This window comes from Thalassophryne amazonica, chromosome 1, assembly GCF_902500255.1.
Source record: "Thalassophryne amazonica chromosome 1, fThaAma1.1, whole genome shotgun sequence".
In the NCBI taxonomy this organism is placed as follows: Eukaryota; Metazoa; Chordata; class Actinopteri; order Batrachoidiformes; family Batrachoididae; genus Thalassophryne; species Thalassophryne amazonica.
Window position 1 is genome coordinate 112,464,643 of NC_047103.1, and position 19,401 is coordinate 112,484,043.

Below are 19,401 nucleotides of genomic sequence, written 5' to 3' on the forward strand. Positions count from 1 at the left end.
CGGAATCCCACAGAGGTCCCCAGGTACACATGGAGCAACCGGCACCCCCCAGAGGACCGTACCATCAAACCCCAGAAGGCACCCTCCCCACAACCCAGGAACCCCAGACCCGGCCACAGCTGGCCAGTTGGCCCCACAAGCCAATTCCCCCCCAGAGGACCGTCCCATCAACCCTGGAGGTGGAACCTGGAAGGAAACAAAAAAAAAACACAAAATTCCAACCCCCGGAGGACTACATTAAACAACCCCGGGGGCAAATAAAATCAACCGAGAAACCCTGTTACCTTCCCCAGCACCCCGAAAGACCCCAGATCCCTCCCAGAGCCTTTCAGCGGCTCAATTTTGGCGAACGGCACAAAACATCAAGCCGGGGAAGGGAACAGGAAAAACTAACCCGGCCCCAACCCCAAGGCGCAGCGGAAAACCGGAAATACGTCCGGTGCCCCAACTCGACCATACCCCAGCCTATCGGGAGGGGTGGAACTACCGAAATGGCGAACGGCAACAGATCGGCCCACCCCTCCGATTGAGGTATGTTCCCGCTGCACCACACCCCGGCAACACCAATGACAAACGGTACAAAGGCCCACCGAGGCTGGAGTGGAACCGGGCCCTAACCAAACCAGAAAAAACACCCCTAACAACCCCCCCCCCCCCCCCCCCAGGTGCAAAGGTCTTCTGAGAATGCTCAGCGTGACCAACCTGCACCACCCCACAACCCACAAGACGAACGGTCTTGGGGCAAGTGAGGTTGGGGTTAGGGAAGTAGGGAAATAAAAACAACAAAACAAAACAACCCCAGACCCAAACAGAAAATACCTAAATACACATAAAAAAAAACAACGATCAACTTAGTCCAGACGGGCTTCGAACTGCCTGTCGTTCACTCCACCAGAAATGCCTCTGACTCCCCAAACAATTTATAACCCCTTTCAGAAAAAAAAACATTAGCCCAACAATTTTTTTTTTTTTTTTTTTGTGTGTGTATTATTTTGCCTGTCCCAGAACACCTGGAGAGATGTCACCACTATTCTTCTTGACGCTTATATGACGGGGCAATATAGCAACTTCAGCTCGTCCGAGCTGCATGGGCTCATCTGCAAGAGGAGCCAGAGGTCCCGTCGGAGGAGTCTCAGTGGGGTGAAGAAGAGGCAGCCCAGATCTGTGTCGGGGAAAGCCCCGAGACGAAAAACCCGTTCTGATGGCCGCCCTCTCTCGCGGCCATGCTCCTTCATCCGATCATCTAGACGAATCACCAAAGATATTAGCTCATCTAAATCGTTTGGCTCGTCACGGACTGCTAGCTCGTCTTTTAATGACTCATTTAAACCATCCACAAACACTCCTCGTAAAGCTGCGGCATTCCAACCGGACTGAGCAGAAAAAATCCAGAAATCCACGGAATACTCCGCCGCACTCCGCCTCCCCTGCCTGAGATTCAGCAACCGTTGGACAGTGGTATTTGTTTTCACCGGATGGTCAAAAACCAGTCGGAACTCCCGGGAGAAATCCTTAAAGGATCCTAACAATGGCGAGTTATTACTCCACAACGCAGTGACCCAAGCTAAGGCGTCACCTCGGAGCAAATTTGTCACATATGAAACACGGCTACCATCAGAAGAGAAGGAAGCCGGTCGCTAAGCAAAAACCAGAGAACACTGCATCAAAAACGAAGCACAGGCTTCAACGTCTCCCGCATAAGGCTCCGGATGACAAATAATCGGTTCGGATGCCGAATCTCTGGGTGACGGAGTTATCTGCACCGGTATCGATGATGCCGCAGCTGGAGCAGCAGGAAGCGAAACGGCTTGCGCTGCAAGCTCCGTAACACGGGCGTCTGTTTGTTTAATTTGGTTTGCGAGATGCTGTAATTCCCAGTTCACACACCTCGCTTTCTGATTGGCTGCATGTCACATTTAGCTCCTCACATCCTTCTTAACACACCACACACGGCAGGAATATCTGATAAGATTATATTTAGCATCATCACGATTGTCGGGGCATCCTTAAGATTGTCGGAGGGGGAAGATCGGGTCTGATATCAGCCTAATTATCTTGCCATGTGAACCAGGCTTGATGTTATGACACCTCACGGAGTGACTAATTGATCTGTTATAACACCACACCGAGCCGCAAACCAATCGGATGTTATGACGCCTCACGGAGCAACTGATTGATGCCTTATGACACCGCACCGAACATGTTTTCACTATTATTTAATTTCTTTGTGCAACTGACATCGTTATTCAAGCATTCAAACAATGATTCCTTTCACCACACAACTCCAACCACACATGAGAAAGTTTTTTGACAGTTCTTGTTATTGAAACCTCTCTGCAGCTTCTCTCCCCCTGCCATCCCCTCATTACCCCATCCCCGTAGAGACAGTGCCTGCTCCCAGACCACCAATAACCAGCAAAAATCTATTTAAGCATAAAAATTCAAAAAGAAAAAATAATATAGCACCTTCAACTGCACCACAGACTAAAACAGTTAAATGTGGTCTATTAAACATTAGGTCTCTCTCTTCTAAGTCCCTGTTAGTAAATGATATAATAATTGATCAACATATTGATTTATTCTGCCTTACAGAAACCTGGTTACAGCAGGATGAATATGTTAGTTTAAATGAGTCAACACCCCCGAGTCACACTAACTGCCAGAACGCTCGTAGCACGGGCCGGGGCGGAGGATTAGCAGCAATCTTCCATTCCAGCTTATTAATTAATCAAAAACCCAGACAGAGCTTTAATTCATTTGAAAGCTTGACTCTTAATCTTGTCCATCCAAATTGGAAAATTATAAAATTATTGGAAAATTATATAAAATTATTAGACTCAATTGGCTTTGTTCAAAATGTAAATGAGTCCACCCACCACTTTAATCATATCTTAGATCTTGTTCTGACTTATGGTATGGAAATTGAAGACTTAACAGTATTCCCTGAAAACTCCCTTCTGTCTGATCATTTCTTAATAACATTTACATTTACTCTGATGGACTACCCAGCAGTGGGGAATAAGTTTCATTACAGTAGAAGTCTTTCAGAAAGCGCTGTAACTAGGTTTAAGGATATGATTCCTTCTTTATGTTCTCCAATGCCATATACCAACACAGTGCAGAGTAGCTACCTAAACTCTGTGAGTGAGATAGATTATTGCGTCAATAGTTTTATATCCTCATTGAGGACAACTTTGGATGCTGTAGCTCCTCTGAAAAAGAGAGCTTTAAATCAGAAGTGCCTGACTCTGTGGTATAACTCACAAACTCGCAGCTTAAAGCAGATAACCCGTAAGTTGGAGAGGAAATGGCGTCTCACTAATTTAGAAGATCTTCACTTAGCCTGGAAAAAGAGTCTGTTGCTCTATAAAAAAAAAAGCCCTCTGTAAAGCTAGGACATCTTACTACTCATCACTAATTGAAGAAAATAAGAACAACCCCAGGTTTCTTTTCAGCACTGTAGCCAGGCTGACAAAGAGTCAGAGCTTTGGCAGTAATTAAACCATTACTTAAAAAGCCATCACTTGACCCAGCTATTTTAGCTAATTATAGGCCAATCTCCAACCTTCCTTTTCTCTCAAAAATTCTTGAAAGGGTAGTTGTAAAACAGCTAACTGATCATCTGCAGAGGAATGGTCTATTTGAAGAGTTTCAGTCAGGTTTTAGAATTCATCATAGTACAGAAACAGCATTAGTGAAGGTTACAAATGATCTTCTCATGGCCTCAGACAGTGGACTCATCTCTGTGCTTGTTCTGTTAGACCTCAGTTCTGCTTTTGATACTGTTGACCATAAAATTTTATTACAGAGATTAGAGCATGTCATAGGTATTAAAGGCACTGCGCTGCGGTGGTTTGAATCATATTTATCTAATAGATTACAATTTGTTCATGTATTACTAGAGGTACCCTGACCTCTAGTAATACTGTGAGAAATCTTGGAGTCATTTTTGATCAGGATATGTCATTCAAAGCGCATATTAAACAAATATGTAGGACTGCTTTTTTGCATTTACGCAGTATCTGTAAAATTAGAAAGGTCTTGTCTCAGAGTGATGCTGAAAAACTAATTCATGCATTTATTTCCTCTAGGCTGGACTATTGTAATTCATTATTATCAGGTTGTCCTAAAAGTTCCCTGAAAAGCCTTCAGTTAATTCAAATGCTGCAGCTAGAGTACTAACGGGGACTAGAAGGAGAGAGCATATCTCACCCATATTGGCCTCTCTTCATTGGTTTCCTGTTAATGCTAGAATAGAATTTAAAATTCTTCTTCTTACTTATAAGGTTTTGAATAATCAGGTCCCATCTTATCTTAGGGACCTCATAGTACCATATCACCCCAATAGAGCGCTTCACTCTCAGACTGCAGGCTTACTTGTAGTTCCTAGGGTTTGTAAGAGTAGAATGGGAGGCAGAGCCTTCAGCTTTCAGGCTCCTCTCCTGTGGAACCAGCTCCCAATTCAGATCAGGGAGACAGACACCCTCTCTACTTTTAAGATTAGGCTTAAAACTTTCCTTTTTGCTAAAGCTTATAGTTAGGGCTGGATCAGGTGACCCTGAACCATCCCTTAGTTATGCTGCTATAGACTTAGACTGCTGGGGGGTTCCCATGATGCACTGAGTGTTTCTTTCTCTTTTTGCTCTGTATGCACCACTCTGCATTTAATCATTAGTGATTGATCTCTGCTCCCCTCCACAGCATGTCTCTTTCCTGGTTCTCTCCCTCAGCCCCAACCAGTCCCAGCAGAAGACTGCCCCTCCCTGAGCCTGGTTCTGCTGGAGGTTTCTTCCTGTTAAAAGGGAGTTTTTCCTTCCCACTGTCGCCAAGTGCTTGCTCACAGGGGGTCGTTTTGACCGTTGGGGTTTTTAAGTAATTATTGTATGGCCTTGCCCTACAATGTAAAGCACCTTGGGGCAACTGTTTGTTGTGATTTGGCGCTATATGAATAAAAATTGATTGATTGATTGATTGATTGAAAGCTGAAGGCTCTGCCTCCCATTCTACTCTTACAAACCCTAGGAACTACAAGTAAGCCTGCAGTCTGAGAGCGAAGCGCTCTATTGGGGTGATATGGTACTATGAGGTCCCTAAGATAAGATGGGACCTGCTTATTCAAAACCTTTTAAGTAAGAAGAAGAATTTTAAATTCTATTCTGGAATTAACAGGGAGCCAATGAAGAGAGGCCAATATGGGTGAAATATGCTCTCTCCTTCTAGTCCCTGTCAGTACTCTAGCTGCAGCTTTTTGAATTAACTGAAGGCTTTTCAGGAACCTTTTAGGGCAACCTGATAATAATGAATTACAGTAGTCCAGCCTAGAAGAAATAAATGCATGAATTAGCTTTTCAGCATCACTCTGAGACAAGACCTTTATAATTTTAGAGATATTGCACAAATGCAAAAAAGCAGTCCTACATATTTGTTTAATATGCGCACTGGACGACATATCCTGATCAAAAATGACTCCAAGATTTCTCACAGTATTACTGGAGGTCAGGGTAATGCCATCCAGAGTAAGGATCTGGTTAGACACCATGTTTCTAAGATTTGTGGGGCCAAGTACAATAACTTCAGTTTTATCTGACTTTAAAAGCAGGAAATTAGAGGTCATCCATGTCTTTATGTCTGAAAGACATTCCTGCAGTTTAACAAATTGGTGTGTGTCCTCTGGCTTCATGGATCGATAAAGCTGGGTATCATCTGCGTAACAATGAAAATTTAAGCAATGCTTTCTAATAACACTGCCTAAGGGAAGCATGTATAAAGTGAATAAAATTGGTCCTAGCACAGAACCTTGTGGAACTCCCTAATTAACCTTAGTCCGTGAAGAAGACTCCCCATTTACATGAACAAATTGTAATCTATTAGATAAATATGATTCAAACCACTGCAGCGCAGTGCCTTTAATGCGTATGGCATGCTCTAATCTCTGTAATAAAATTTTATGGTCAACAGTATCAAAAGCTGCACTGAGGTCTAACAGAACAAGCACAGAGATGAGTCCACTGTCTGAGGCCATAAGAAGATCATTTGTAACCTTAACTAATGCTGTTTCTGTACTATGATGAATTCTAAAACCTGACTGAAACTCTTCAAATAGACCATTCCTCTGCAAATGATCAGTTAGCTGTTTTACAACTACCCTTTCAAGAATTTTTGAGAGAAAAGGGGGGATTGGCCTATAATTAGCTAAGATAGCTGGGTCAAGTGATGGCTTTTTAAGTAATGGTTTAATTACTGCCACCTTAAAAGCCTGTGGTACAGGCTTTTAAGACATATATAATAGAACGATGTAGGTTCTATTATAACCTACATGGTTATAATAGAACCATGTAGTTCTATTTATATATATGTATATATACGATAGAGGTGTGTCTAATATATCTGTGTGTGCTTTCGATAGCTGTGTGTTGGGAAGGTGTCGTAGCACGGACCCACAACAGGGGGCGCAAATGAACGGACAATGAGTAAGCCAAAAAGTAACAATTTAATGTTGTGATAATACACAACTAAATTTACAGACATTTGCACAGTCAATTAACACCAGGTGACGTGTGGGCAGGCTCGAAGATAGAAGACCCCCGACGAGAGAGAAGCCGCGTCCCACACGGCTTCCACCACCAACGGTCTGAAGAACACCGGAGCCTCCAAGTCCCGAGTCCCCAGGTGGCCTCTGTCTTCGGCTGTCGACCCTGGTACTGCTGGCAGAAAGCAGAGATAAGATGTATGAGTGTGAGCCCGCACACTCAGTAATCCACAGTCCATACACAGTTAGGAGGGAGCACCTCCACCTCCAATCACACACTCGTGCAGCTCCTGGTTTAACCACTTATCTGAGTTGGGGTGTGAGGCGAAGCCGTCGCTGTCACACCAAACGCCAATTCCTCAGACAAGGCAACACTCCAGGAAAACGGCTGCAAACAGAAGTTCTGGTTATACACACAAAGTGTCAGTCAGCAGAGAAATTACCCTTTCAATAGTAGTCGATTTCTCGGCGAGGAGGTGGAGTTGCAGTCCGGCTTTTATGATGGTGATGATGACGATGAACGAGTGACAGCTGGTGCAGGGGATGAATGACAGCTGTCACTTCTTCTGGGTCTGGCGCCCTCTCGTGCTTGGAGCCCGCACTCCAAGCAGGGCGCCCTCTGGTGGTGGTGGGCCAGCAGTACCTCCTCTTCAGCGGCCCACATAACAGCTGAGATAGGTTTAGATTGTCGAGGAATGACTGGATATCTACTGGATTAGGTGTGTTCTCCAATGAATATAGATTACTGTAGTAGTCCTTAATTTCCTGTGGCGACTGCGTATAGTTTCCAGCTTGATCCCTAATAGATGTTATCCTTGATTTTTCCTTATTGCGTTGTAGTTGATTTGCCAGAAATTTACCTGATTTATTATTATGTCCGAAATTATTATATCTAAGTCGTTGAATGAGGAACTGTTTTTTTTTTTCAATATAATATGGTCAAGTTGGAATTTTGTATTATTTAATTCAGACAACGTTTGATCACTTCCTTCCACAGCATATTTATTTGTTAAATGTTTATTTTTTTCTTCAAGGTTTTTTCTTCTAATTTATGTTCCACTTTATTTTTATAGGAAGAATATGAAATAATTTTCCCTCTGATTACTGCTTTTCCTGTTTCCCAAAGCAGGAGAAACACTCGGCAAGTTTTTTCTTTCTATAAAGTCTGCTCACACTTTCCTTATGATTTTATCAAATTCTCAGTCCTTTAAAAGTGAGGTGTTAAAGCGCCATGAGTGAGATGGTTTAATAGTGGATTCTATTTGTACTGAAAGTGACACAGGTACATGATTGCTGATAGTGATGGAATGAATTTTAGAATTAATTTTGGGAGTTATAGAATTACTAGTTAGGAACAAGTCAATTCTAGAATGAGACTGATATACAGGAGAGAAGAATGTGTATTCCTTTGTCAATGTATTTTTGATCCTCCAGCTATCCACCAGACCAAAGTCATCCATATACTCCTTTATAGTTTGAGCAGACTGAGAAAGCCTTACAGATGTTGGAGAACTGGAACGATCTAAAGACGGATTTAAAGCAACATTAAAGTCACCTCCAATGATGACTGCCAAATTGGTCATTAAATTAGAAATCTGTAAAACCAATGTACGAAAAAAGATTGGGTTATCATTGTTGGGAGCATATAAATTAACAATTGTAAATAGTTAATAACTAGAAATAGTTGCCTGGGTTATTATATACCGAACTTCAGGATCTGTCACAGAGTTATTAAGAATAAATGGGACTCTTCTATGAACTAATATACTTACTCCTCTTTGTCTGCTGTTATAAGAAGCTGAAAAACACTGACTAAATATTGGGCCAATCAGTAAATTTTCCTCTGATTTAGATAGATGTGTTTCTTGTAGAAGATAAATATCTGCATTTAATTTTGCGATGTGATTCATGATTTTTACCTTCTTTGCCTGTGAGTGAATGCCACGTACATTCCATGACACCAGTTTTAGAGGATGCATATTAAAGAAAAAAAATTTTGATACTACATATTGAAAAGGCTCTCTGAAAAGACAAACAGACACAAGTATGACATACATTGAACATAGATTACACATGTGCATTATGAGTGAGTGTAACAGGTGTGAGTGGGTTAAATTGCACATGTAGTTTAAGGAGAGACTGCGTGCAGTGGGAGCGTGTTTAAATGATCCATCTTCTTAAGACTGCGGACATCCTCAGAAGAGCCACGGGGTTGTGGATGGATCTAGATACAGCTGACCATCTATATACAGTTTATCTACGACCAAGTATGCATGTTCATTATTCTGTCTGTGCTGTTTCATGATTGGGTAAAGAATCTTTCTGAGGTCATTGATTTCTTTTGGAAACTGGTCATTTATTCCAAAGTTGGTCCCTCTGAGCTCTCTGGCTTTGCTTTTAATGAGGTCTTTATGTTTGTAGTGTTCTAGTTTGGCGATGATGGGCCAAGGCCTTCTGCGCTTGGGTCCACCAAGTCACATGATGAAAAGTGATGTTATCAACAGTAGCAGACAGAGGTTTCAGCTTGGAAACCATGAAGTCTTTTAAGAGGGTTTCTGGATCATCTGAGGCGGGGTTTTCTGGTATCCCTGAGAAAATTAAGTTGTCACGCATGTTCCTGGACTGAATATCCAGTATTATTTCATTTGCCTTCTTGTTTTCTTTGGTTAGCATGTCTGTTGTTTTGGTTAATAACTCCACTGATGTTTTGAGTGATTTATTTTCAGACTCCAGCCGTTCTATTTTTCCATATGCAAAATTGAGGCTTACCTGAATGTCTTTAATCTCCGTGTGTAACGCCATAAGTGAATCCTAATCTTGACCCTTCTCTTCCTCAGAATTTTAGACCAATTTCAAAATTGACTTTTATCTTCAAAATTTTAGAAAAAGTGGTGGCCAAAGAGCTTAACGACATTTTAGCTAAACTCAATATTCTTGACAAATTTCAATCTGGGTTCCGTCACTTGCATTCTACTGAAACAGCTCTTCTTGGAGTTTCAAATGATATCACAGTGTTGTCACTGTGATATCACTGAAACTGATAAAATGATAAAATGAAAAATGATATATTCACCTGCATCTCTGCGCATTTGTGCAGAGATGCAGGTGAATATTCTGCACTTGTACTTTTGGATCTGTTTGCAGATTTTGACACTGTTGATCATGGTGTTTTAATTCAGAGATTAAGGACATGGGTGGGAATTTCTGGGTCAGATCTAGTTTGGTTTTTATCCTATCTCTCTAACAGGAGTTTCTCAGTTGCTGCACCTAAATATACATCCTTTTCTGCCATTCTGTCCTGTGGTGTGCCCCAAGGTTACATTCTGGGATCTATTCTATTTGCATTGTACTTGCTTCCACTTGGACATATTTTGAGTTCTTTTAATGATGTCTCATATCATTGTTATGCAGATGACATTCAGCTGTACATCTCCTTTTCTCCACAAAATGTTTCTAGGGTATCTGTTCTTCAAAACAGTATTAATGTCATAAAAAAACTGGATGGTTGATAACTATTTGTAACTTAATACAGCAAAAACTGAAGTCCTTGTTTGTGCCCCTGAGGAGTTAGTTCCCTCAGTGAATAAGAACCTTGGCTCTCTGTCCTCTTTTGTTCACTCAGCAGTCAGAAATTTTTGTGTTAGATTTGACCAGGCTCTCAAATTTACGGAACATTGCCTTAGAAACGTTGTGTCTCAAACTGAGCTGGAACAGATTATTCATGCCTTTATTTCTTCACGTCTTGATTACTGTAATTCACTGTTCCCTAGCCTCAGTAAGTCATCACTGGACCACCTACAAATTGTCCAAAATGCAGCTGCAAGGCTCCTTACAAGGTCATCTATGTGGTCTAATGTAACACCTATTCTGACTCATTTGCATTAGCTCCCAGTTCAGTTCAGCCTGCTATTTAAAATATTGGTGATGACTTTTTGAGCTCTGCATGGTCAAATGCCACTTTACATCAGTGAACTCTTGCACCCGTCTGTGACAAGCAGGTCTCTAAGGTCCTCGGACCAGAACCTGTTGGTTGTACCAAGGTCAAGGCTGAAGACCAAAGGAGACAATAATGTGCATTTGAGGTTGTAGCACCCAAACTGTGGAATGCACTGCCACTGCACCTACATTCCATGGAATCTGCTGGAACTTCTAAGGAGAAGCTCAACACCTATTTGTACAGGCTTGCTTTTAACTAGTTTTATGTTATTGCTGGTTTTAGTTTCTGCGTTTTTATTTCTGTGTTTCTTAAATTCCTGTAAAGCACTTTGTGATTTTATCTTGAAAGGTGCCACACAAATAAACTTTGCTTACTTACTTACTTACTTCTTGAGTCTGATTTTCTTGAGCCACTCACACCCCAGTATAGCAGCACAGTTCTGGCGAACATACACAGGCAGCTTAGCAGTTTGGTCATTGCATTGAACAGTCACCTCTGTCATCTCTTTCATAGGCACTCGATGTCCAGCATACCCTTTAAAAACTGTGTCTGAAGGTTGGAGTGGAAGATGCTTCAGAAACTTCCTGTATGGCATCGTATGACACGAATGATGCTTTTGAACCTGCATCAATCTGCATTTTTACAGAATGCCCTTCCAGCTTGGGTCTGGCCCAAAAGCCTCCTGAGGTGTCATCCACATTCAATATTCACACAGTATTTATTGAAGTTGACACTTCTTCTGAGGAATCACTCACTCTGTCCAAATGATGCTTAAATGAGTGAACATGTCTTTCCATTTTTAATTTAGCAGTGTCTCTTTTATTTCCAGGCTTTGTCCTTACATGCCTGTGCTACTTGACCTTTTTTTTCCACAGGTGTTATTTTTAACAAACTATTTTCATAACAGAATGTAAATATAAATGGTAAACTTCAAAAATATATGTAAAAATGTAGCATAAACAAAGTTATATACAACAATTCAGAATCAGAAAAGTTTTATTGCCATATGAGTGAACAAGTTCACAACATTAGGAAATTGCTGCGGTACTTGGTGCTAACATTAAAAAAAGAGTAGTAAAACAAGTAATATATAATAAAACTTAACACTATAGCAATGTTACAAAATGTACAGAATGTATGAGCTAAGATAAATAAATGGTGATGATAAATGGTGATAGCAACAATCTAGAGTTCTAAAAGTTCTTGTTGATGAGGCTAACAGCAGAGGGGAAAAAACTGTTCTTAACAATCAATCAATCAATCAATCAATCAATTTTATTTATATAGCGCCAAATCACAACAAACAGTTGCCCCAAGGCGCTTTATATTGTAAGGCAAGGCCATATGGCAGGAGGTGCTGGTCCGAAGGGACCGTAGCCTCCTGCCTGAGGGGAGGAGGTCAAAAAGACTATATCCAGGGTGAGAAGGATCGGCTCTGATCCAACCTGAACGCCCCAGTGTCCTGGAGGTGTACAGGTCCTGAAGAGATGGAAGGTTGCAGCCAATCACTTTCTCGGCAGAGCGTACAATGCGCTGTAGTCTCTGTATGTCCCTGGTGGTGGCTCCAGCGTACCATACGGTGATGGAGGTGGTGAGGATGGACTCAATGATGGCAGTGTAAAACTGCACCATGATCCTTGCTGGCAGGTTGAATTTCTTCAACTGCCGTAGGAAGTACATCCTCTTCTGGGCCTTCTTGACAACAGAAGTAATGGTGGACTCCCACCTGAGCTCCTGGGTTAGAGTGATTCCCAGGAAACAGAAGGTGTCCACTATGGTGATGGGGTGTCTGCCAGGGTAATGATGGGGAGAGGGGCTGTGTTCTTCCTAAAGTCCACAATAATCTCCACTGTCTTCTCGGTGTCCAGCACCAAGTTGTTATAGCTGCACCAGGACACCAGTCGTTGGACCTCCAGCCTATAGGCGGACTCATCCCCATCAGAGATGAGTCCGATAAGGGTGGTGTCATCTGCAAACTTGATAAGCTTGACAGACTGGTGATCAGCGGTACAGCAGTTGGTGTACAGGGAGAAAAGCAGAGGAGAGAGGACACAGCCCTGAGGAGTACCGATACTGGTGGTCCGGGAGTCCGAGACATTCTTCCCCAGCCTCATGTGCTGCTTCCTATCCTTCAGGAAGTTGGCAATCCACCTGCAGGTAGAATCAGGCACGTTCATCTGGGAAAGCTTAGCCTGGAGAAGATCTGGGAGGATGGTATTGAAGGCAGAGCTGAAGTCCCCAAACAGGATCCTAGCGTAGGTTCCCGGGGAGTCCAGATACTGCAGAACGAAGTGCAAAGCCAGGTTGATGGCGTCATCCAGAGACCTATTGGCTCTGTAAGCAAACTGTAAGGGGTCCAAGAGGGAGGCCGTGAGAGATCTGAGGTGGGACAGAACCAGACGCTCAAATGACTTCATGACTACAAAAGTCAGTGCCACCGGTCTGTAGTCACTGAGTCCAGTGATCCTCGGTTTCTTGGGAACAGGAACAATGATGGAGGTTTTGAAACAGTCAGGCATGTGGCAAGCCTCCAGTGAGGAGTTGAATATGTCTGTAAACACTGGGGCAAGCTCATTAGCACAGTGTCTCAGAGTGGCAGGTGAGACACCGTCTGGCCCAGGAGCTTTGCGAGCTTTTATGTTCCTAAACTGCTTTCGCACCTCATCTTCATAAATATGCAGAGCTGTGAGGGTGGGGAGAGAGGAGGGGGGCTCTGGGATGGAAGTCCTTGATATTGTGGGCTCCACTAAAGTGTGGTGGGTGGGGGAGGTGGGAGAGTGAATGTCCATGCTGGATGTGTTGCTGGGTATGTTGCTGGGACTGGAGGAGGTGTAAGGGCTGTTAAACTGGCCATCAAAACGACAATAGAACTCGTTCAGTCTATTTGCAGGTTGTAGGTCGTCTGTGAAGTGGGGGGTTTTAGGCTTGTAATTGGTACTCTGCCTAAACCTTTTCCACACCAAGGCTGCATCATTCTCTGAGATCTGCTGCTGGATGTTCTCAGAGTAGTATGATCTAGCAATGCCCACTTCCTTGCTAAACCAGTACTTGGCCTCTTTGTAGTAATCTTTGTCCCCACTTTTAAAAGCCTCCTTCTTATCTAACCACAGCCGTTTCAGTTTGGGAGTAAACCAGGGTTTGTCATTGTTATAACTCACCCTGGTGCGTGATGGTACAATGCTATCCTCACAGAAGTGGATATACGAAGTTACAGTGTCCGTATAGTCATCCAAACTCTCACAAGCAGACCTCATTGAGTCCCAGTCTCTGGTTTCAAAGCACACGCGCAGCTCCTCCACAGCCTCAATGGTCCATTGTTTTATTGTCCTCACTACAGGTTTAGAGAGCTTCAGCCTCTGTCTGTACGCGGGGATCAGATGGATCATTACGGGGTCAGAGAGGCCGAGCGCAGGGCAAGGCACTGCGTGATAAGCCCCGCTTATCACACACCTGCTTATCACAGAAGAATGTCCAGGCACAGAAATAATGCACAAAAACAGACAAAACAGAATGCACCAAAGTACCAGGGCGTCCATTCTTGGCGCCATCTTGGTTCCACCTACCATTAGGTCACATTAAAATCCAGGAAATGCTTCAGGTTTACATGCGATAAGATGCCACACAAATTATATCTGTGCCACTCAGAAAAACAATTCCTGTTCAATGCACATCAGAAGCTCCAAAAAAGGTGCAGGCTCCCGTGAACTTGGTGGCATTTTAATACGTTAAGGTGAAAATAACATGACCCCCGACAAGTAAAGTGACAAGAAATAATGGCAATAACAAGGAACACCACAGGAAAGCAGGCTTCGCAGAAGGACACCAAAGAAAGAAGTAATACACCACAAGGCAATACTGATGCTAACACGAGCCCCGCTGCTACAGCTAACCAGATGAGCATGGCGGAGATTCTTCGTGAGCTCAAAGAATTGAGACAAGAAAATCAAGCCTCATTTTGTGAGACCAAGGCTTCGCCGTCAAGGGTTGAGGAGTCTGTAAACGCAGTTAAAGAACGTATGGATAAACTTGAGCAGCGCACTGGAGAGGCTGAAAGCAGAATCAGCGCAACGGAAGACGCTAACCAGCGCAATGAGAGGGTCCTCCGATACCTGCTGCGGAGAGAGGTTACCCTGACAAACCAGTGTGATGATTTACACAACCGACTCCGCCGTAATAACCTGAGAATCTATCAGATTCCAGAGGGAAGCGAAAAAGAGAATATGATCGTGTTTGTGAACCAACTTCTTACAACGCCGCTTAACTTCCCTCAAGAAGATGTCCGCATTGAACATGCGCACAGAGCCATTGGACCAAAGCCATCCAGCACAGTGCCGCCACGCTCAATCATCGTCTGTTTCTTGGACTACAAGGTGAAAGAGGTGGTTTTACGGCAGGCATGGGCTCAAAAGCAGGTGATTTTTCAAGGCAAGACTATATATTTTGACCAGAATTACTCTCCGATGTTCAAAGGAAGAGAGCGCGGCTGCGTGGTGTGATTAAGCAACTAAAAGAAAAGGGGATTCAGGCCAGATGTCGCTTCCCAGCACAACTACGTATCAACCTGGAAAGTGGAGTGAAGACCTTCCCAACTCTCATTGAGGCCATACCAACACTTCAGGAGATGGGCATCTCTGTTCAAGTCAGCGAAAGAGAGAAGACTGACAGAGAGTTTTCCAGGGAATCTTGGAGCCGATGGGAGAGCAGGAGAAGAGGACCGAGCGAGTCACTGACGGATGCAGACCTACGAGCTTATATTTGAGGTGAAATGAGACCAAACTGCATCTAAATATGATACAGAGATAACATTTGAAGGTATGACTGTTTTGTAATAAGGGGAAAACAATACACATAACTGCCACTTCAACTTATGTCTTTATGTTTTTTGTTTTTTTTTTTTAATAAGTGTGCATTCACGGATGCCTAATTACACCGTATTTTGTGTTATGAGACCCGTAACAGGGCATCAGTCTCACCAAGGGAAATTGTATTGATTACTTTGGTTTGTGATTTTGAGCGCACTTTGTGCTATTTTCCCAGAGTGATACTCGGGCCACATCGCTCTGCCCGAAGGACACCGGGGACTATTTTATGTTAGACCGCGTAGTGTGATTCCATTATGTTGGTTTAAACAAATTAGTCGGTATTTTGGGAGTCATGTTCATGTTCATGTTCTATTTTTGTGTTTAATTTCCTTGACACGTTGTTGTCCACACTTATGGGAATATATGTTATCCAACCTATGGACAAAATAAAAATACTAAGTACAGAGAAATGGCAGGTGATAATGTCAAAAATGTTATAACAACATTACTATGACAGTTACATTTTACAAGCTACAATGTTAAGGGACTGGGCCATCCTATTAAGAGGAAAAAAATCTAAAATCTTTTAAATGCTCTATTGCACTTTTACAAGAGACTCACCTAAATGATTTTGAACACAAGAAATTGAAAAGAGAATGGGTAGGACAAGTTTATTCCTCAAGCTGTCCAGGGAATAGGAAAAGAGGCGTGGCTATTCTTTTTAATAGAAACACTTGTTTTGGAATGCAAAAAGAAATTAAAGACTCACAAGGCAGATATATTGGAGTTACTGGCACTTTAGACGGAATAGACGTGACAATCATTAATATATATGCACCAAACGAGGAGAATCCCTCCTTCTTTATAGAGTTGGCATCAATTGTTGCAAAAGAATCAAAGGGTGTAATTATTTTAGGAGGTGACTTTAATTGTCCTTTGGATTTGAAACGAGACAAGTTACCTTTAATACAACCCCTGGCAATAATTATGGAATCACCGGCCTCAGGGATGTTCATTCAGTTGTTTAATTTTGTAGAAAAAAAGCAGATCACACACATGACACAAAACTAAAGTCATTTCAAATGGCAACTTTCTGGCTTTAAGAAACACTATAAGAAATCAGGAAAAATAATTGTGGCAGTCAGTAACGGTTACTTTTTTAGACCAAGCAGAGGGAAAAAAATATGGACTCACTCAATTCTGAGGAATAAATTATGGAATCACCCTGTAAATTTTCATCCCCAAAACTAACACCTGCATCAGATCAGATCTGCTCGTTAGTCTGCATCTAAGACTAACATCTAAGAACTGTTGCACCAAGTGGACTGACATGAATCATGGCTCCAACACGAGAGATGTCAATTGAAACAAAGGAGAGGATTATCAAACTCTTAAAAGAGGGTAAATCATCATGCAATGTTGCAAAAGATGTTGGTTGTTCACAGTCAGCTGTGTCTAAACTCTGGACCAAATACAAACAACATGGGAAGGTTGTTAAAGGCAAACATACTGGTAGACCAAGGAAGACATCAAAGTGTCAAGACAGAAAACTTAAAGCAATATGTCTCAAAAATCAAAAATGCACAACAAAACAAATGAGGAACGAATGGGAGGAAACTGGAGTCAACGTCTGTGACCGAACTGTAAGAAACTGCCTAAAGGAAATGGGATTTACATACAGAAAAGCTAAACAAAAGCCATCATTAACACCTAAACAGAAAAAAACAAGGTTACAATGGGCTAAGGAAAAGCAATCGTGGACTGTGGATGACTGGATGAAAGTCATATTCAGTGATGAATCTCGAATCTGCATTGGGCAAGGTGATCAGTGATGCCGGTAACACGTTACTTAGTAACGCGTTACTCTAATCTGACCACTTCTTTTAGTAACGAGTAATCTAACGGGTTAATCTTTCCAAGTCAGTAATCAGATTAAAGTTACTTCTCCATGTCACTGTGCGTTACTATTATTTTTCATTGTGGGTCGATAGCAGCATTAAACTTGGTCCGTGGGCAGGAGGTCGGGGTTCGACTGAACGTCCCACTTTAAGCGAGCTGTGAGCTTTTCATCCGCGGTTTTTTGCAGCTGCTCGACTCGTCCTCACCTCTTAAAGGGCGGTGATCAGCACACCTGCACTGAGCTTTACGAAGACATTTTTATACTTTTTTCCTCCTTTATTTAGAATTCTGAGCTGAGCTGCTCCGTATCGTCTCGTTAAAAACAGCTGATCCTCGGCGCGTCAACAACTAACACTATTTTCCACTCAAATGCACCTAAACTCTCTTTCTGAGGACCACATGATGTGAAAACACAATAAAACTTTCTTACCTGTAAATCTGGTCCTGTTTTATGCTTAAATAAATGCTATCCATTCTTTGTGCACAAACGCCAAAGCAGGGGCGAATCCAGATGGGATGGAGGCGTGGGGGAGGGATGTGCCCCCCAAACACCCCTAGATTAAAGGTCCAGTTTTGAAGCCGTTTTTTACTACAACTACTAATATTGCTTAAAATAATAATAATTTCGACAAGTAAAATGTTTAGAGAGAATGTAAATGTTAGAAAAATGTTAGAATTTAATAGTTACATTTATAAACAATGTAGGTTTGAAATTGCAAGTTTTACTGTTACAGTGCTGTCAACAGTTAAATATGAGGTCAAGAAAGAGGTCTTTATTTTACTTTTTATAAAACAAGTATTTATTTTCATTGAAGTCAAGAAAGGGTGACTATAAAGTGAGTTTTGGCAAAACAGGTATCATTGTCATGTTGACGTGGGTTGTTGTCGGCAGCTGGGGAAAGTAACTAAAAAAGTAACTAGTAATCTAACTTAGTTACTTTTACAACTGAGTAATCAGTAAAGTAACTAAGTTACTTTTTCAAGGAGTAATCAGTAATCATTAATTGGATTACTTTTTCAAAGTAACTGTGGCAACACTGAAGGTGATGATGCTGGAACTTTTGTTGGGTGCCGTTCCAATGAGATTTATAAAGATGACTGCCTGAAGAGAACATGTAAATTTCCACAGTCATTGATGATATGGGGCTGCATGTCAGGTAAAGGCACTGGGGAGATGGCTGTCATTACATCATCAATAAATGCACAAGTTTACGTTGATATTTTGGACACTTTTCTTATCCCATCAATTGAAAGGATGTTTGGGGATGATGAAATCATTTTTCAAGATGATAATGCATCTTGCCATAGAGCAAAAACTGTGAAAACATTCCTTGCAAAAAGACACATAGGGTCAATGTCATGGCCTGCAAATAGTCCGGATCTTAATCCAATTGAAAATCTTTGGTGGAAGTTGAAGAAAATGGTCCATGACAAGGCTCCAACCTGCAAAGCTGATCTGGCAAAAGCAATCAGAGAAAGTTGGAGCCAGATTGATGAAGAGTACTGTTTGTCACTCATTAAGACCATGCCTCAGAGACTGCAAGCTGTTATAAAAGCTAGAGGTGGTGCAACAAAATACTAGTGATGTGTTGGAGCGTTCTTTTGTTTTTCATGATTCCATAATTTTTTCCTCAGAATTGAATGATTCCATATTTTTTTTCCCTCTGCTTGGTCTAAAAAAGTAACCGTTACTGACTGCCACAATTTTTTTTCCTGATTTCATATAGTGTTTCTTAAAGCCAGAAAGTTGCCATTTGAAATGACTTTAGTTTTGTGTCATGTCTGTGATCTGCTTTTTTTCTACAAAATTAAACAACTGAATGAACATCCTCTGAGGCCGGTGATTCCATAATTATTGCCAGGGGTTGTAGAAGAATTAAAGATTTTACTTTCTATTCAAATGTGCATGGATCCTATTCCAGATTTGATCTGTTATGCTTATCAAAACCTGACCTTTATAAAATTACAGATGTTAAAATTGAGCCTATAATGCTGTATAATCATGCTCCTGTGAGAATGATGCTGGCTCTACACAAAGACAGACATTTCAAATATTGGAGGTTGAATGTTTCAATGCTGAGTGACGCCAAAATTCACAAACAATTAAAAGAAACTGTTGGGGAAGTGTAATGACATGGACCCACAACAGGGAGCGCAAATGAACAGTCAATGGGTAGTCAAATAAATATAATTTATTGTGGCAAATGTGCACAACAGGTCAAATACTATTTTTA